A 21106-nucleotide genomic window follows, 5' to 3' on the forward strand; every position below is an offset into this window, starting at 1 on the left:
ACAAACATGAGGAGAACATACAAAACCCATGCATACCACTCCAAGAATTGGACACAGGGCCCCAGGACTGCAAAGCAGCACTGGCAATCATCAGACCACTATGTTGGCATTATTAATCTACAACTTCAATCACTGAAAGAATACTTCTAGAAATTACATGGCATTTTGTCTATCTTGTTTTGCATGTACAGTAGTATAGCATAATTGGTTTGAGTTTTAGATTGTTTTATCTGAATTCAGTCATAAGAGAGGCAGATATTTTGCAAATCAATGATTGTCAGTTTACAATTGTTTGTCCTTTTGTTTTTTTCAAGCTAAAATTGTAAAAAGCAAAGCATGTAATTTCTATAATTAGACCGAAAAAAGAATAAGATACCAGACTTATACTTATACCAGACACACGGACAAACAATTGATTGAAACATTCAAAGAGATTCACTTATTAAAACATGTTGCCAAGTATCAACAGGATTCAACCGATTTTTCCCTGCAGGGTGCCTTCCGCTGAGCAAAAGCTTTTTACACCACTGGCTGCTTTCAAAGATTCCCTCTTAATGCCTCAGAATGTAAGGAAGACATAGTAAAAACTGCCATTGTATTCACACTCCTTCAGTCTCCAACCTTCAATCCAAACTAAAACCTTTTCTATTTTCACATAATCATAAAAATCAATTTGTCAGGTACTCCCAAGCTAGAGTGGCCATCTCTTCAAAAAACAGCAGATTGTTGGAAATAATGATGATTATCTATCCACCATGCATTCTTGGTAAGGTCTGTGGCAACCTTACGTCTATCCTGAAAGCATTAGGCATAAAGCTAAACATACAGCTAAATGCTGGACTGCTAATGCCAGTATATAGCAGATTATTTTAAATATAGAATATGTGAAATAATCATCGTCATTCCTAGAAGACCATGTAGTTCTTTTTTGTCACGTAGATACACTTACCAATGTGCAATATTTCTTCTAACAAGAAAGCTAGGCCTCACTCTACACTACTTGGCTCAATTAATTCACTTGATCATAGCGGAAATACTTTCTAAAACTTAGAGAGGGATAAAATAATTTTAAAATTTATAAGAAGAAAATATATTAGTGCCTATCAAAGATTAAACTGTGTTGTTTTCGTATATCACTAAAGTTGTGGTTTAATAATGAGAAAATTTCATTAAGTTTCAAGAAAATTGGGATCATCAGAAAGTCTGAATGATGACAAACCTTCCATGCAATGAAAGGTAACATAAAGACTTCAGAATCTAGTTTAGAATCCGATGCTTTTCACAAAACTTGTATTTGATGTGAATACTTACGGGGGTTTTGAAAATAAATAAAACATCAAAAAAGCATTACCTTGGTTCTATTCCAGCTAATAGCTAATGACAAGCATAGCAAACAGCAACACATCCACTGTAAAACCTTTTAAATTAATTCATTATCTTTAAGGAGAGCTGGGAACCTGCTGACAATCTTCCTCCAAGCATGTCACTCTCCGTTCCACAAGAGGGATCCCCACCCCCCCCGAGCTTCTAACACGGAGACTTCTCCGAGGGTGATCTGCACAGCAGCAGCCTGTATAGCGGGCACAAACAAACCAGTGACAAGGTGGAGAGACATGTCAGCAGGCAGCCTGAAAAAGGAACAGGAGAGGGTTTATTCAGCGTGCAAAAATCTTCCAAGCAAAAAACAGAAAGGTTAGAAGTCAGCATTTCAGCTGTGTGGCCTTCAAGGTTAGCTACGAAATTATGTTGGAACCCAGTCTGCAGCTGGGAGTGTTCTGGTTATTGCAGTTTAACAGGGATTATACTGTACATGTGTTAATGAGTGTGTTTCTGGATTGCATGGGGGATGTCCTGGTTTCATCGTAATATCATTTACATTAAATAAGTTATAATCAATGAAATTGAATTAGTAATAAGAGAAGCTACATCAGGTTTGTCTGTGTTTGTGTTAGACGTAAACCTTTAAAGGTCTGTACCATAAAGGTGAATGTAATCAAAAGTGGATTTCTTTTGAAAAAATAACAATTATCTTTTAGAGCCTTTTCATTGGATTTTTCCAATGTAAGAAAGTCCTCACCGTGCCCAAGCATAGGGATTTTGAGTTTAGTTGACACATGTAGAATTATTTCTGTTCTTGTCCCTTGTTCCTGATAATCATAAACCAGATGTACTATATACAACTATCCCTGCAATCCCAGGCAGTTTTGGAATTTCTGTTCTTGATACAAATACCAAATGATTTAAATAATTTACATTGGGAAGTTAACCAGTGAACACAGCTTTTATAGTACAGTCTCTCATATAAGTACTGTAGATTACCTACACAGATGAGAGAAATGACATGATAGGCATGCTTAAAACTGTAGTATCTCTAAGCACTCCACCTCCACCTTCCACATATTCAAAGCACTATACACATTACATATCACACTATACATATCCAAAGCTCTTTTTGGATACATCTCACTATTAACCAGCCAGCAGCCATATCACCCTGCAACTCACAACTGGCAACCCACTGGAGCTAAGCAGGTGTGAGCCTGCTGGGGAAAACTAAGGTTGCTGCTGGAAGAGGTGTTAGTGGGGCCAGCAGGGGGCGCTCACCCTGCGGTCCATGTGGGTCCTAATGCCCCACTATAGTGATGGGGAATTTATACTGTAAACAGGCGCCGTCCTTCGGATGAGACGTAAAACCGAGGTCCTGACTCTCTGTGGTCATTACAAATCCCAGGGCGTTTCTTGAAAAGAGTAGGGGTGTAACCCCGGCGTCTTGGCCAAATTTCCCATTGGCTCTTACCAATCATAGCCTCCTAACAATCCCCTTCTATGAATTGGCTTAATCACTCGGTTCTCCTCCCCACTAATAGCTGATGTGTGGTGAGCGTTCTGGCACACTATGGCTGCCGTCGCATCATCCAGGTGGATGCTGCACATTGGTGGTTGAGGGGAGTCCCCATTACCTGTAAAGGGCTTTGAGTGGAGTGTCCAGAAAAGCGCTATAAGCAATTATTATTATTATTATTATTATTAACCATCCTCCACATTTTTCACCACTTAACCTGAAATGAAAAAAGAAAACAGGTGCATTTTCTCAGTGTATATACAGTACATGAAAGTATAACTATTTGTAAGAAATAGATATACTGTACATCTGGCATAAGTAGAATTGCACTTATTCCATATGAATCCTATTTTAAAGTTCTAGAATTCAATTTTAGTTCTAGAATTAATGATCAGGTAAGGCAGCAAGATGCAGGGTGAGGTTGTCTCATACCACCCTCTGGACCTCCACACTTGCAATGTCTTTCTTAGCAGCTGAATACTGGGCCCCTGTCTGGTCACAATCAGCACAGTAAACACCCAGCTGAATGGCAGCATGCACATCACCCCTTGGACCCCATGCTCCACCCCACTCCCTTGACTCCAGATTCTAGCAAAATTCACTCATCCACACATCCGACGACTTGCAATCACCCACAAGATGTTCAAAAAGGTCCAAAATGCTCCTCACGTGCTACTGCATGGAAACACATTTAATCCACCAAAGACACATCTGCCTTCAAGAAAGCCAATCTGGAAATCCCTCCCCAGAAAGACCCCAAAGCAGACTCCACCTGGGCTCGAGAATGGGAATCACTGGACTTCATTGCATGCCCTACTCAACAACTTCCCAGCTTTTATCTTCCAAGAGAAGAGTTGTCCACTCCAAACCATATAGGACTGGTCATGCTCCATGTCTTGCCAGCCTCTATACTGTAGGTGGGGAATCAGTGCAGCCCTCTTTGTTACTGTGGGATGGAGCAAATTAAGCAGCAAATCCTAAAAGACTGCCCAATCCACAGTGCAGGACTGCACACATTCGACACAGCCGGATCAGGAGCTACCGCTTGACTCAGGAACCTAAATAAAACCTCACATTCTCAGCGGGAAAACACTATTATAATAAAGTGCTGGAAATTAGATTTCTGCTTAACTATCCCTTGAGATTTTTTTTCCATATACATTTGTATTCAGTTTTAATAGCTGAAACAAAAATGAAATAGATGTGCATATTCTGTAGTTTAGGTATAAGAAAAAAAAATCAATTGTCATTGTGAAGATTGAGTCAGAGCTACAGTACCTCTGTTGAGTCCCACAATTATGAAGACAAATAGGAGGGATCCTCACCACCTCCAGCGAGAAGCTGCAGATCTCAGATCCTCTACAATTTAATATTTTGACAATGAATACTGTCAATTCACAATATAAAAAAAAGGCTATAAACTGTTAACTAGAACCAAGCTCTGGTTCAATGGAATTACATACTGTATATGATTCTTGTCGTTGCATTTAATCTATTCTAATTGTGTTAAGAGGGAATTGCAGTAAAAACATATGTGCAATAATGTAATAGATTCGATATTTTATTAGAAGCTTTATCACATAACAAAACGGAGTCCCTTCCAAAAATTACTTTATCTTTACGATTTAAAGCTGTAGGCAAATCTTAAGTCATTTTTCTACTCCTTAATTAATGTAACGAAAAGTTAAGTTGTCGTGTAAGAGATTTACTCTGAGAGTTGACCGAATTTTGGATTTCGTGCTCTTTGATGGGCTTCCAAAGGATTTATTTGTGCCCAGTAGGTTGCGCTGTATTTGCCTACTTTTACAAGCTGTTCTGTTCTACAACTAGTATTACACGGGAACAGACTGAGACCGCATTGGTGTAGCGGAGGAACAAGTACGCGGTTTGCTGCTGGACAGATACAAGCGTGCTCTTAACTTCTATGGATACTGCAAAGTAGAAATTAACACACGGATTTACAGCACAGTAGAGGGTAGGTCAACAAACATTCGTGCGGCATTCACCGGAAAACAGTTTCCTTCTGTTTTGCATGGAAGTAGACAATTTAGTGATTGAATTAAGCTGTGGTAGCTCTATACAGCAAGGTGGTGGCGGATAATCGTTTAAAAATAAAAGAATGAAGCTCTGCGTTCGAAATGAGGTCTTTTAAACGAAAGTCATATTGGCACGGATAGATAAGTAAATATGTCCTTTTTTCAGTGGGGTGTTCTGAAGGGATTTAGTATCATGCGTTTTGGTAGCATTCGAAAAAGTCACAATACTGTAGGGACCTGAAACCCCCAGGGACTCGTCGCCACAGCAGGAAAAGTTTGGGGAGATTAGAATTGCTGAACGTTAAAAATGAATTTAGGATGTAGTGTAGCTAAAATCCCAGGTAGGTTGTTTTGTAAGAAAGAAATGACCAAAATTCCACATTTTGAAATTCCTGGGATTCAAAAAGTCCGATTCTTAGAGTTGAAAAATGTTGTATGTACTGTAGGTAACTAATTTAAATCTCAAAGTGTGCTAGAGATAGCCGGTGCCGTAAGTATAGCGTACAGTAGAGAGTTTCTTGTACAAGTATGTGCATCCGTGCTACAGTATGCATTTTACCACCAGTCTTTTGAACAACTGGCTTCAGGTGCAGTTAGGGGTAGTGACAGCGAAAGCTAAATATTACAGTTGGCATTTGTTTTTCCTGCACAAAAAATTGAATGTCAAATAAAATTCCAATTTCGTTAATCAAATACAGGTGCAGAGGTTGTGAAATGCACTATGTGCCAGTAGAATTAATTAGAACTCTTGATATTTGGAAAGGATATATAGTTACAAAACCGTAGATCTCCCAGTCGTGCTCGTACAGTAGGTTAATTTTAACACTAACAGTGGAACTCTTGTAGATAACGACTTTATGCTGATTAGTTATCCATTAAGTGTTTCTGGTTTTGTATGATGGAACAGAGGCGTAGTTGATAAGGTTGAATTATTTTACGTCATGGTGAAGTCTTGCGTGAATGTAAGACTTGTAAACCATATATACCGTTGTAATAAGAGGCTGAAGTGTAATGTACCCTGACTGTAAGATGTAGTTATGTGCTTCCCTTCAGTGCGCTTTCTTCTGAGACGGAAAGGCAGGTCCTAAATTGTTGATACAGTAGTCAAACAGCTGGTGGTACTCAGTTCTATGGGAGTTCTTCACATTTTCAAGACATTTCAGGAGCTGCTTGTAATTTATAATGAATTAGCGAAAGAAAAAAATTCAGATGGTGTATATACTGTAGGGCGCATTCATTTGGAGATGGTTTCACTTGTCAAATTTCATACGATCTTGGAACGTGATCCTGCATTAATGTTGATAGTTCCGCTATATGTATTGCATCCTTTTGTCAGGTTTTAATATAATACAAACACTGACGTTCTGTTACAATGACATTAGCTATTTATTTAGACTTTTCTGAGCGGTTGGTGTTAAAATCGCAATAAGGCTTAACAAAGGGATACATGCAGTATGTAATACCTTATGAATGCAGTTTCCCCCCTTTGTTTCCTTATGGTTACAGCTGTATAAATTGTGGTGTGTTGACGTTCTGGTGCCAGAGGGAAAAGAAAGAAATAGGATGACGAGGTTTTGGCTTTAAAATTATACTGAGCTCTAATCACGGAAACGGGAGATTTATTTTCAAGCCTGGAAAACACTATGTTGTGTGCAAAATAGTTTGTCAACTACTTTTAAAATGTGTTAAATAAAACTCTACCGTTCTATAGGTGTATACACACATAATCGGGTATATCTAGACAAATTAATTATTTTTTTAAGGGACTTGACAGTTTTTAGCTCAGTTTGGAACATTCGAATATCCAGTAGCACTCTCGGATTCAGTGTTAATTATCATAACCCCATTTTTTACATAATGAAAACAGTGGGTTGGTCCAGTTGTTTTACAGCAAGGTAGATCTGGCAGGGACTTTTATGTCATCTTGGAGTTTACCCAGCTTGACAGTTCAAAAGCCTTCTATTTGAAGAGCCCTGGCTAGTTGCTTTGAGTGGTCAAAGCTGCCAGTGTCTGTCATGGACGTTTAGAACAAGCAGAGATTGAAATCAAAATTTTATAGATTTTCTAACCCTTACCAGGGATTATTGCTTGCTCTTCCTAGACTTTGTGCTTATTTAACACTACTTTTAGTACAATCCAAGGTCTCAGGAAAAAGAACACAATTTTTCAAAAAGTCAGCAAGATGAACTTAAGCAATCTTACCTCCCCTGCCTTTACCAGTATCACTTCCACCTGAGTGTATCTGGGCTTAAATGCGGTTAATTAAACTAGAATTGTGTTCATAGTCTGTGCTAGATGCTTGGGAAGTAGCGCTATGTCAGTAAGTGGCCTCATTTCAGTTAACTCTTTAATATTCAGGGTAAAAGTATAATGATTTAATCATATAAATGTCCTAACACTAATACCTTATGCCTAGTAGGAATCAATACGATCACAGAGTGATTTATTTATACACATGGATTCAAATTATATCATGTACAGTTTTTTTAAAATAATAAAATGTGTCAGATAAACCAAGGCAATGGTATATATGAATCAATCTGCTGTGGTCATTCAAGAGATATAATAATACAAGAGATGCTAATAAAACAGTGTAAAATATGCTGACTATAATACTTAGCTAAGTCTTGTCAACCTCATAATAATCAGTCCCATAACAGATATCAACATTCATAGACGCTTGAAAGACAAATAAATATTCAGTTACTTATAATTAATCTTTGTCTAACCTACAGTATACTTCTTTGGAATAATAGCTCCTGAGTGTTAAAATGAGAACAATGTATACTCACTGGAATTGATAATGCTCGATCAGTTGCAGTTCCTGTGAGCTTTTAAAAGTTCAGCAGGGAGATGGACAAGTAGATCCATGTCGGATGTCCTTCTGGTGCAGGAAGAGAGAAGGCTCCCTAGCTTCCCATTGGAACATGCATGCAGTCTCTGAACTTGGGAGCTCCCCTGCAACTTGAGGCTCAGATGAGGAGAAACTTAGTCTGCTCCCCCCTATTTTGTAGATGCTATGCTGAATATTAATTTGTACTCAGTGGTGTTGACAATTTTCCATTTGTTACTTCAGTGATCAAATGCAATTACAATTGGGAGCTTTTCACAGCACAAGGATTCTGAGTTTACATACGGAGTCTCGACCCAGTTGTTACTTTTGGCTAAGTTTAGTTGTCAGTCTTGGAGAGCCATCACAACACCCAGTGCAGCCAGTGTTATGTTGTATCATCATGGGTGTTGATTGGTCGTGATGTAATCAGGTGTCGTGGGCATGTATTGTTGTATTACCCACATTGTCACTCCTTTCTTACTGCTATTTCATTCAATTGCTCCAGTGAGCATCTTCCTCAAAGTTTTGAAAACACCTTAATAATGACTCCAGATAAGTGGGCAGTACTGTTTGTTATGGAGTATAAGGATAGGCTTGTGACTGTATGTACCGTTGCCACTAACTGTTTTGATTTCATTAGCATGTCGACTCAGGACAATTATTGATAATAATCATGTGTTACAGTGTAATGTTTTTCTAATTCAGGTCTCAAAATCGCCCTGCACTGTACTGATCAATGGTCCAAGGGGAACTGCAACACTATTTTACATTTCGTAGTAGAAAGAATCAGCATTGATGAGTGAATTTCAAACCACAATAAAAATAAAATGTACACACAAACTTATAAGACCTCCAATTTACAGCACAAATTAGACAAAACGTGCTAAAACGTGCTGAAATGATTATTTTTTTATTTGGACACTGGGCCATCACCTGCTGAACTGATCTTCTTCAAAAATATTTTGGATACTCAGGAAGTATTATTCGAGTGAGTACAGTATGTAATGCGAGCCACACTAGAATCAAGCATTTTGTTGCTTCTGCAACTTATATGAAATCTTTGTTGACTGTCAATCACACTAGCAACAACAGCTATCTCTTATTAAAGATTCCATTGTTTTGTGTCTAAAAGATAGGAATTGTCAAATTTATCTCTTGTAAACTGATACCCTTGTACCAAGGTCTCAGTCTATTAGATGGTGTCCTGTTTTATACTGGCAAAGAAAGCATTAGAAATTGAATTCAGCTCAGATATTTTAACTATTGGAAAAACACAGCACCATGTAATCCTGGGAGCATTTGATTTAGGAGTCTATAGTTCTTTTAGTTCATCAGTTTCTTGTGTATTGATTACATCTAGCCCTACAGCAGCATTATCTGATATATTAGGCAGAGCAATAGCTTCATCTCTGCTGTAAAGTACTTTTATCATTATTTACAGCCTTTAGTTCTTTAATTTCTGAAAAGAATCATTGGCTCTAAATGTAAGAAAATAACACCACATTGCAGAGGCTGGTAGCGACAGTGTTTGACCAGTGGTCAACACATTGATGCATTTTTTTTATAACCAGTGTTCTGGTTCATTGTGAGCTTTAGGGAGTCTTTGCCATAAATGATTGTACAGATGCTAGAATATACAACCAACATTTGAATAACAGTATACACTAAGAAGAAAAAAGACTGACCAAACAAGCAATCAAATGACTGGATAAATGATGCTGATAAAGTGTTAGCTTTTCAAACCAAAATAAAGTTTATGGCATAATTTGCATTTGATGAAATAAAAGCTTGTCTCATTCCTCACCCAGCTGACAAGAAAGCATGCTTTACCTGGAAGTCAGCTGTCAGAGACAAAAATAAATCTGTGTTTTTGAACTGACAGTATAATTCTATCTTAGCATTTTTTTGCGAAGAAGTTTTAAGTACTGTTCAAATGTAAATCCATAATAGTTCATGTAGGTACATAGGTACTGTACACACAGCTGACGAAGGCTCCAAAGTTGAAATGTTGTTTCATTCTTCTCTTTTCAGCATGAATAAACTTTTACTTGTTCCTTTGCAGCTAATACATAATAAACAACTAAACAGTCTTTTTATATTGTGCTCAGTTGATGAAGCTTAAATTAATAGAAAATCACATTGACTCTTATGAACATGATCTGTAAGGGGGATAGATTGTTAGTCTTTTGTAAGGACAATCTCAGTTACTTGTTTTTTTAAGTTGTAGTTATGCTGTAGTGAGTGAGCTTGTGGGTGTGTGGTAGGGTTTGTGTACATTGCATGTATGGTGAATCATTACAGTAGGCGTTCAGGTTTTCAGGGTTACTTGAAGTATTTTTATGGGACTATTTAAAAGCTGCAAGCCATTTTGTAAATGACGTTTCACTGTACACCTGCTCATTGTGTGTTACAAATTCAATTTAAAAATTATTCTATAGGCATAGAAGAAAAAGTTTAATTTAAGAATCAAAGTATATTGTGCTGGGAATATTTTCCCAGAGTTAATTGACTTTTAGACAGAGAAGCAGTGTACCTTACAGTCTCAGAGGACTGTGCTGTTTAAATTATGATTTTTAAATTACAATATGTTAACTGAGCAACAGTTATTCAGAAGTAGTGTCTTGCATCAGCAAATGTAATGCCTTCACTGACAATAAAAGGAAATGCTAATAATTTTTAAGAGCCTCTTCTAGAGTTGTTTTTTACTGTGAAACGTATGCATGTATGGGGCAAGGGGATGAAGAGTTGATGTGGAGATTTTTTTAATTTGTTAGAATACAGGATGCATTATTTGACAATTATAAAAAAAAAGTACAAAACAATGAGAGCAATGTCACGGGAGGCATTCAACTAATTTATGGGAACGAACCATAATATTGAACTGGCCATGATGAAAATTAATTTGGCAAATATCATGTGAATGAATTTAACCTTTTCTCTTTCTTGTAAGTGATATTTAAAATGGAACTTATGGAAATGAGGCATCAGAAAATTGCTTAAATAATTTAATTCTGTACAGTATCATGGTTTGCAGAAGAAAATATTATCAAGGTCTTTGTAGTGTAGTTCTGGAGTACATTAAAAAAAGTTTAGAGATGGTAGTGGTGTGCTCTTTAATATTGTAAACAAAGAAAAGCTTCAGGCCTGCTTATTGAAACTCAATTGTTTAGATTTGTTGTGAACTATTTTCTGAAAACGGCTCTTTAAATTTCATCTTTAAAATGCATGAAATTAAATTCAATTTTATCAAGCTAAATATTCACTGATTTAAATGTGCTTGGGCTATATCTGTTTATTTTGCTTATTTATATCAGATAATGTTTATACTTTTTTTCCCCCAAGGCTAGGACTAAGAAATTATTATTGATTTGATTTTCATATTTTTAGATTTGTCCCCACAAGTGTATTTAATGCTTCAACAGATTGCATTTTTTATTCCAGGCCATCAGATCAGTGGTTCAGTCACAGAAAAGATTTTGAAGTATGAAATGCAGCGCAAGTTGCAACTGTAGGGGGGTGGAGTGCTGAAACAGTACATTGGTAGCAAATGGGCTTTTGCATTTCCTGCTAGCGTTGTTTAAATCAATCCCCACAAATGTCTAGATTTGCATTAATATGTGATTCAAACTGCTGAACTAACAGCTTGCTTCATATGAAAGTGTTAAAAATACCTCACTATTCATTCATGGGGTGTAGCTACTTTTAATTTTCTAGTTTTGAGAGCAGTTTTGGGAATATTCTGACTTTGAGAGTCTTTCCTTGCCGTGTTACTGATTTTATATCAAATCACTTCACTGGACAGGATGCAGTACGGAAATATGACGAATGACTGCATTTAATAAAAGTCTTCTTTCCTTGATGATGATGTCCAAATACTGTAACTACACTGAATGCAATATACAAGGCTTTAAAGAGCCTGTTGTTTTTCAACATCATAACTTTGACCTACAAACTTCAAATGGCAAACCTTTGTTTTAAAAGGTGTAATTTAGGTCTCTGTTTCAGTAGAGGTGGCCTCAGGCAATAACAAATGGTTCCTGTTTGAGTGAGGTTGATTCAGTATATTGATATACTATTTTGTAAACTCAAAGTGACTTGTTATTTGTTGCTAAACTAAGCCCAATCATGCTGCAATCAATCAGTTTTGAAGATTGACACCTAAGCCTGTAAACCATGTATTCATTAAGTATTTGATGAGTATTATTGCATAGAGCAGATGAGCATGTTAAAGGAAATCTGAATAGATTGTTTAAAAGAAAATTCAATCAATAGCTTGTGCACTGTGTTTTGATGAATGCTGATATGTGTATAATTTTCCAGGATCAGTACACCTGTAGAAAAGATGTCTTGCTCTGGTTTTTCCTATGTCAGTGACAGTACATTCTTCATCTAGACACCATATTCTCCCATATTGCTGTGTCCAAACAAAAATAATGTTGCTAACTGCACATGATATGTATAAATGTCTTGTTTGACCTACAGTATGTCTTCCATATGGCTTCTAGTGTAAATAAGGGTCTAATTCTAAGGAATTCCAGGTTATTCCAAGCCAGGAAAACCATTCCGAATAACTGATCTCTTATTGCTAATCCCCCACTGCTACTGTAGACATTCTAGTGCCAAGCAATTGAGAACATCATTTTTTATAACGGGGAACAACACTTCACACTACACAGCCAGACTCCATCTGTGCTTCAAAATAGTTGAAAAATTGACACAATGAGAACAGATTTATGAGCACACATCGAAGTAGAATGACTTTATTTTTTTTTTAAGTGTAATGATCAACAAAATGAATATCTGCGTTAGTGGATACATTTATTTGTTATAAGTGTTATGTTTGTTGTAGATTTATTATGTGATGGTAACTACAGATATTCTTAATTAAAGTGTTAATGTACTTTGGATACACTGTATACTTCAAAATATCAGATAAAAGCAGTATCAACCGTACTTTATACAAAGACTTCTCTGCTCTTTAATTTCTCTTCCTGCATTTGAAGAAATAGACCTCATTTTCAATATGCGGAAAAAAAGACTGTGCAAATACAGTATACTGCATGTTTATTGCACTTGGAAACCATAAAAACTCAAAACCCAAAAGGGTCAATAGTCTAGCAAGGAAAACTTGCACACTGAGCTGAAAACAAGGTATTCTCTACAGGCGCTGCTGATTTCTTTTGCCGTATTTGTGACGGATAAAATGACATGTTGTTTCAAATTGTTTTGCAAGCTACATTGCCAACTCTTTCACAGACTCTTTATAAAACCACATTGTGCTGCAGAGTAATAATCCATTTAAGCAGTGTGCTATTATACTTTAACAATATGGAGCAGAAAAAAAAACAACAGCCAAGTGTGTTCAAAGGAAATCGTTTGATAAATGTAGTGCTAGTAGCCACACAATCACATCCATCAGACCTGGGTTCTGTATCTGAGTAATTGAAGGAAAAGCTTTCAATTTACAATGGTCCGTAATAACCATTGACCAGTGTTGTATCCCACCTGCTTTTCTTGCTATTGATTCACGTTTGGGATTATCCAGAATCGTATATCACTTCCTTAGGAGACTGCCCCAAATACAGCATGGTCAAAAGTACCCGCTTCAAGCTCAGAGCAGCAGAAGGTTTGGTTTAACTTACATTTTTGCATTTCTGTCTGTAACTTAAAATGAATTTTCCAGTTGCTGTCCAAGTTGATGTCTAATATATTCTGCAAATCTGTCTCCATTTAAAAAAAAAGAAATTAATAAGGTTTGACGAGCAAATTAGTCTATTTCCTTGCCTTCTTTTCTTTCATTACCTTAGAATGAATCACTGGCAGAGCCTAGGGTTGAACTGGAATAGCCCACTGGGCTAAAAATGCTCTTTTAATCAGGCCTCCATAGACTTTAAATCTCAAACCCAGTACAGTCTGAAATTGATAACAGTAACTACAGTTCTGCTGTTTTACACACAGATCTCTATGCTGCACAGTAGATGGCTGAATAAAGCAATGGTAAAAACAGGTTTGTTATACAACCAAAATGATTTTTTGTTATTACATATTTAAAATGGATGTGTTAGAAGAGGGGCAGCCAGTGTCAGCATTTTAAATTATTATTAACATGGTTAATAAACTGAAAGAGGCACAGCCTAACCACAGTAATGGATAGCAGAGTCTTGACTCTTGCTTGGAGAATGAATGAGCTGGTTAAGCTAAATCAACTGACTTAACAGATGTGTTTAGTTCATACTATTGAACTAAACATTTAATATTGAGACTATGCTGAAGAAAATTGTCAAATGGCATCGCCAGGACCATCTCGGCTTCATAGTATTGTTTGCTTAGGTCTTCTTTGCTTTGATAGTATTTAATTTGGTACTTTTAGCAATCCCTCTTAGGTACATCTTGGAGGATTCTTATATTTTAGAATAAGTCATTTGCCTGCTTACTAACAACTAATTGAGAGCAAGCTTCTTAAAAGCCAACTGCCAAGAATCATTTAGAGGAAGAAATTTGCATTTAGCCAAAAAAGCTGTTTTCCTTCTGTCGCTGTACTTTACTTTCTCCTCTTAGTTTCTCTCTTACTCGCTTTGAGTTTTCCAGTGTGCTATTATTTCCACTACAAAAATGTATTGTCGTTTTTTTTGGCTTGCAAGAAGAAACAACAGAAGAACAACAGAGAATCAAACAGAATAGAATAATCAGCTTGTAGGAAATTACATCAGAAGAGTATAGGACTTACTGCTTCTTTAATGTTGTGATTGTTCTGTAAAGGAGGAGAGATTCTATATCCCACATTTTGTAAGTTTGGATTTATTTGTTATTTCTTCCTGACAGCATATTTGGTGATCTTCAGCTGGTTCTAAAGAATCCTGCAGGGCAAAATATGTTTAAGATGGATATTGAAAAATACAACTAATATTCACAGGAAGTTTTAGCAGGTGTCTTAGTGAAAATGGATATGATGAATGATGCTAGGAAACAGGAAAAAATCAGCAGAGTCTAGTTTTTGACTTCTTTGTGAGAATACTGTCACAAAAATTACATTTAGTTTGTCTTGTATATGGTTTCCATTAAGTAGTCAGTCCTGTGAATAATTCTGGGTTATATTCAAGCTTTAAGAGGTAAAAAAGAGTCCTGTGACTATGAATCCACAGGGTACTCAGGCAATATGAAGGCTTCTGACAATCAGAACTAGCCATCAGTACAGAGGTTAAATTACTCTACAGTTCAAATGTTCACATCCCAATGAAATGTGTTTTAGTGCTGTGCATTACGGAACTCTAGAGATACCCATTATTCACCTTCACCTTAAGGTATCTGCTTCTCCTCTATTATCTGATCTTGAGAGTGCATTCTGTGGGAAATGAGCGAGAATAGAGCTCAACCAGCCCTTTGAGTGAAATCAACCAGTTCTTTGGTATGTGGTACAGTATACCTTGGATTAACAATGCTTTGGCATTCTTTTACACTTTTAACCCTTCTTAAAAAAGCTGAAAGAAATTAAAAAACAGCAGTTTTTGAGGAAGACATCTACACTGCTTTGAAATAGCCAAGATGCATTTTTTAGAAAATTATTAAACCAGTGTACTGTAATTATTATAGGTTCCTATGATCAATAACCTGCCTTTGCCCTTTCCAGTCCTTTGATGAAAACACTGAGCATTTGCACACTGTGAATTTTCTCTGTTTAATCCACAATTTACAAAATAACATTTGATTTAGATAAACACATTGTCTGCTTTTCAACATGCATTATTTATTGCATTTTGCTCTTATTTGCTTGAGATTTGCTTGTTGTCCTAATCGGAACATGCCAGATTTTCATCCTCTTGCTGTGCATTTTTAGTATACACTGAATAAAACTTTGCATCAAGCCATTACTACACAGTAAGAAGGGTTAACAAATTCAGATCAAGTTATGTTATTTTAAAATTAAAGATCTTTGTAATATTTTTAGGTTTTGTCAAATCTTGTTTAGGACTGTATTGCTACTTAGCGCAGGTTTTGCCTTTAAATTTTGAGGTACAAGGAAAGTATATTCAGGGGTATGTTTGGTAAAGATGCTGGTTTGTTAACTGTTTTATCAGCAGACCCATGAGCAACTCATGAGCAAGATTTTAATGCACAATATGCAGGAATCTGAAACTGTGATTAAATGATCTTTTTGTGTACTCTGAGTGATCTTTTTACCATTTAATTAATACTCAAAATTAATGACCAGAGGCTCTTTAAGGCATTTTTTTAACTGGATGATGACATCATAGTTTTACTATAGCTTATTTTTACTCTTAACAGTCACCAGGATACACTCATTACAGTACATGCAATTTAAAATAATATGGTTCTTACAGTATTTATATATAAACTTATAATCAGAAACATGGATAGCCTGTCAGTTACAAGAATTTCTGTCTTGTTTGCCTGTAGGTTTTAACTTTCACAGTACTCAGTGGGAACTTGCAGTCAATCATTGGATTTGAAATTTCTGACTAATGGCTGGTCGAAGCTTTGATTTGATCTGCTCCTTTTTCAGTTCAGCTATTCAAACAGTAGATGAAATAGTAGAGTAATGCCTTGTTTATTCTAGGGTCTCTGAACTAAACCTGTTTAGGTCTGACTGTTAGCAAAGGTTTGTATCATTTTTATAGCCAGGTTTACACCGAAGGAGCTGTACACTTCAGGCGTCAGAATGTACTACCAGCATATAGACTACACTTTTAATTAAATTATGAGTTAAGTCACAGCATAATGACCAAACTGAAATATGTTTTCATCTGCCAAAACACCAATGCAGAAAAATGGAAACCCACTCCCGTTGCTACAGAAACAAAAAAAAAACATTTTTTTCCACTCGTAAAGGGGAACAGCAGGCGCAATTTCTCAGACCGGTTATTAAATCTTGGTAACAAAATACATTCATTGACGTTCGAGAGAAAACAAAATTACAGACTTCAAATAAATTACAATATTTTGAAGTTTGTGAAAGTGCTGTTAAGTCGCCATTTGTTGATGCAACTCGCTTTCATGTTCCAATGCATTGCCATACGATGTGGCCCTTCCTCCTCACTAGTCACTAGGCTCCGTAATCAGTAATGTAATAGGATGTAGGAGTGTATAAATACAGGTTGTGCAGTTCACATTTCACCACAGAAATGTTCCAACACGATCTGCGTGTTAACAAGCAAATAGTATTTGTCGGCAAAACCGTCTCAAAATTGAAAGCTATGTTTCTATTGGATTAGAAGTGATGTATTCACAAACCTGCTTCTTTACGTTGTCTTGTAAAGGGACGCATCACATCACCAGACACTTTGTTGCCTCTTTTTGAATCGCAGAACATGGCGTTGCCACATACCTGAAGATTTTGTCTATTTTGCGATGTAAATTGGAGGTGTTACAAATGTACATTTTACTGTTGTTGCAGTTTGAAAAGCACTCACCAATGCTGATGTTTTATTACCCCAAAATATGAAAATAGCATTGCAGTTCACTTCTAACTGCAAAGACAAATAACCCAACTGCATGTTAACCTGTGAAAGTGAAATTCTGTCAACACAAAAAAGATAACTTAATGCAGAAAATGTAAAGGCTGCTAGCATCAACTTTATCAGCATCAGAAAGTAGCCTGCAGAGGATGGATGTGACACTAGTTAAACAAAAAATGATTCAGCATTACAACATGAACACTGTTTTGGTGAATTTGCTGCAAAATCCAGTGTTTGGATCTGTTTTTATTTACACAGCTCCTATATGAAAAAGGAGATGCAGCTGTATTAATTTTGTACTTTTTGCGTACATACTGTATATCACAGTAAATTTTATGGTTGCCCACAACCTGACATTAGATAGGTTTTTTGTATTGATATTTTTTGTTAATCTTAATTCTGTTGTATTATGTTGGCTAAATAAATTATATTATTTAAGTAGCTTTTGATAAATGCATCTGCCAAACAGTAATAATACTCAACAAACTCCTTTTGGCACCTGGTCACAGTTTTCAATTAAAACAAAAATGCAATGTATTACACATGAACACCAACATTGTATTGTCACTTTAAATACCACATTGGGTAAAATGCAGGCAGGCTTCAGATACCTACATTTTAACTTTGAAATCTACTTCACTCTTGTTTGTGGTGTGAGGGAAGCAAAAAAAGAACAGTGGTCACTACATCACCATTTCATTTAGCTGAACAGTATTGTGTTTTGTGAAGAATTGAAGATGGTTTTGTCATAAATAAACACTGTTCATGAAGTTGTTTGAGAAAAGTATAATTGAATCTGTAAAGCTGAGTAAACAGCTTTGGGGGGACCAATATTTGTCATATTCCTTACCAGTGATGCAGTTACATTATTTATACTTGCTGCCTCCTGTATACACAGAGGATTGCATTTTTTTGCTGCTCTTCCAGAAGCTTGATGCTGCATTGCAACATTTCATCTCTTTATACATTACACTTAATATCACCTACACAATAATTAAAATTGTTGCATTCATATAGAGAGAATAGAGAGAATTTTGGTTTTAAACAATCTAAGGAAAATTAAGAAATTAACTTAATTCTCATGAAACTATGTCCCTAATTTGTTCTTTTTGGATGTAGCAAAAAGTAAAAACAAAAAAACATTTAGTTCTCATCTAAAATGCATCATTAACATTTCTTGGACAACTGCAGCATTCAGCCAACTTTGAGTACTAGGACTGGCAAAGAGAAACGTCTTCTTGAATTTAAACTGCCAAGTAAACAGCACATTAAATGGAAGGAGCACAACTCTTAAAAAGTTTGATCATTTTTAAATAACAGACATTACAAAGTCCGTTAGTCTTGAACTCAGTTTCTAGAGAATGTAGTGTCTTCTGGTTTTTGTTCCATCATGAGTAATCGATTAACAATTGACCTAATTATTGATTTAGATGTGATTATGCTAGATAATGCTGATTTTTCTTTTGATTGTTGTATACAGTGTCACTTCATTAAAGTTATAGTTACCTATAAACAGAGACGTGCAGAGACCTTTTGGTGGGCAGTGGCTCAATAGAGGAGAAGGGGCACTTTCTGGGGTAGGATTTGTAACATTAGAGTATCCTGGACCCAAATGAGTGCCCACTTGTATTTCTGTATTCTCTAATGTGCATTATAATATTCACATCCTTGTCAAAAAATTGTTATCCATAATTGCTAATTATGTTTGATTAACAGACAAGATATTACACCCATTGTACTGAGCATATACTTTATTTTCCTGATATAACATATTTTAACAAGAGGACAGAGCAAGTAAAAGAATTAGAATCTAATTACATGCAATACCAAATGCAATCTCTTTCCATCTTAAAAGCAAGAGTTCACATGATAGAACATCAAATCAAAGATTTTTTTTCCCCAAAAAGTGTCTATTGCATGACAAATATTCAGGAAGCCGCTAGAAATTAACATCTGGTACCCGTTTTTTATGTATATCACCATTCTCTCTTGTGCATTAGACTTTCAGCAAGGAAAAGTAATTGTTTATGTTACAGAACCTTGCATTTCTACTCATATAGCCTTTAGATTTTTTGTGAATAGACTACAGGCAGTTTTGATATTCATCAAAATTTAAGTTGTACAACATTTTCTGATGTAATCATTCTTGTGAGGCAAGACTCTTCTGTTATTGAGGCGTATGTAGAATGTAGCCTAAGGAACTGTTTTTTTGATGACCATTTACCTGTTCGTCTGCTGCTAGTTGTTACCCAGTTATGAGGGGGATGTACGCCTTTAGCTGCCTCCCTCAATTATTTATTTTTTTCTTCTTTTTCTTTCTGAAGGCATGCTCTGCTGTTTCTGTGACAAACAAAGAAAACAAAGAATATGCGTGTTAGCTTTTTATATCAAATAGAAAAGGACAGGCTTGTCTACTCAGTTAACTAAATTTTCTGAAGGAAATCTCAAATCTAACTAGCTAAGTAGCCATGCAAACAATAATGTGGTGAGTTCATCGGTTTGCAAGCCTAGAAAAGGTGAATGAAAATAGTCTTTCTTTAACACAATGTGCTCAATACGACACCCTTGGTGTGTTACTTTTGTACAGTTCTTCTGAAATATCTGCGTCTCTTCTCAACATTCAAAAATGTTTAACATGACCTCCACAGGTGTAGTAGCCTACGTTGCTTGTCGCAGATTTTTCTTCGCTTTTTTCAAGGAACAGGTGGAGGGCACTTGTGCTCGAATGAGATCAATTAGCTCCAATGTTTTTTTTCCCCTAAAGGGAGATCCATACTAATTTCAGAAGCAGAATCATCAAGCGGCGAAAAAAAAGGAAGTTTGTTGGACTTTTTTTCGACAAGCGTGAGGGCAAAGGGGCAGGGGTTTGCCACCTTGCTCTGTGCGTCCCTGCCTATAAAACACCTTGGATCCTGTTAAGAAATATTACACCAACTATGTACAATAACTGAGAGCTTGAGTGGAATAGAAACCGAAGGACAACTGGCCCTAAGAATTGAGTCCGAGACTCCTGTTCTTCATTAACTGGTTGTTAGTGAAGTGTTCAAAGTGAACAAGACAACATGCATGAAAAAGTCTACTGGCAACTGTCGTGGTTAAAAAAGGAGAGAATGACATGCCCTTTTAGAACTTGGGATGCCGAGTTTAGAACTTGGGATGCCGAGTTTCAAGTGATGCCAGCATTTCTGCCAGTAGGGAGTTCTGGCTTTGATATGGGCATGAGAGACTGCACAGTGTCTGTATTCATAGAGCGTAAATCCATGCAGTGTTCCCTAGGTGAATGACTGATACCTTGGTAACTGAACAAATGTGTCTCAAAACTCAGCTCATTGGGCCATTATCTCCCAGGTGGCCAGAGACATCAGCAGGGTCCATAAAGAGTTTATAGGCAGCCGTATTTTGATAGATCTTGAGCTGTTTGAGCCTTTAAATGATGGCCTGTATGGCAATCTAAAGAAAAACATATTTTAGCTCACTTGTTCAATATCTCGACACTATAGTACTTGAAGTTTGTCGGAAGAAGTTTGTTAGAAGAAGTGTTTTTTACATGGTCGGTTGGTTCTTGTTCCTCTCATAGAATTTCCCGAATGTTAATGTTTTAGAGAAAATTATTATTGAAAGAAACGAATAATTATTGCTTAACTAATGGGTTTCGAATGAATTAAACACTATTGTACCTTCTAAATTTGACTGACAACTCTATTATAAAAGAACAGGTTGTGTGGATGAATCACTGATTTTAATTAGTTTGCTTTGCTGATTCAGAATTTTTGTATTGATATTAGCTCTATAGAACAGAATAGGTCAAGACATTGATGAAGAGGAATTTGTGATGCATGAGCAGTTGTGTTGATATAGTTTTGTGTGCAGCCCAAAATTTTTTGTCATACAAAAATAAATGCATATACAAGTACAGTAGTCT

At 36.3% G+C, this 21106-nt stretch overlaps 1 protein-coding gene across 9 annotated transcripts in view; it reads left to right on the plus strand.

Annotated features, from left to right (window-relative positions):
• Nucleotides 1–4695: 4695 nt before the first annotated feature.
• Nucleotides 4696–21106, plus strand: part of LOC102696169 (protocadherin Fat 3) — a 202811-nt gene continuing 186400 nt past the window's right edge. For all 9 annotated transcript variants that reach the window (XM_069190096.1, XM_069190094.1, XM_015341579.2 and 6 more), the window contains exon 1: nt 4696–4817. The gene's annotated coding sequence lies outside the window, so the exon portion shown is untranslated. The remainder of the gene's footprint in view (nt 4818–21106) is intronic.

The sequence above is a fragment of the Lepisosteus oculatus genome, chromosome 5 (assembly GCF_040954835.1).
Source record: "Lepisosteus oculatus isolate fLepOcu1 chromosome 5, fLepOcu1.hap2, whole genome shotgun sequence".
Taxonomy (NCBI): domain Eukaryota; kingdom Metazoa; phylum Chordata; class Actinopteri; order Semionotiformes; family Lepisosteidae; genus Lepisosteus; species Lepisosteus oculatus.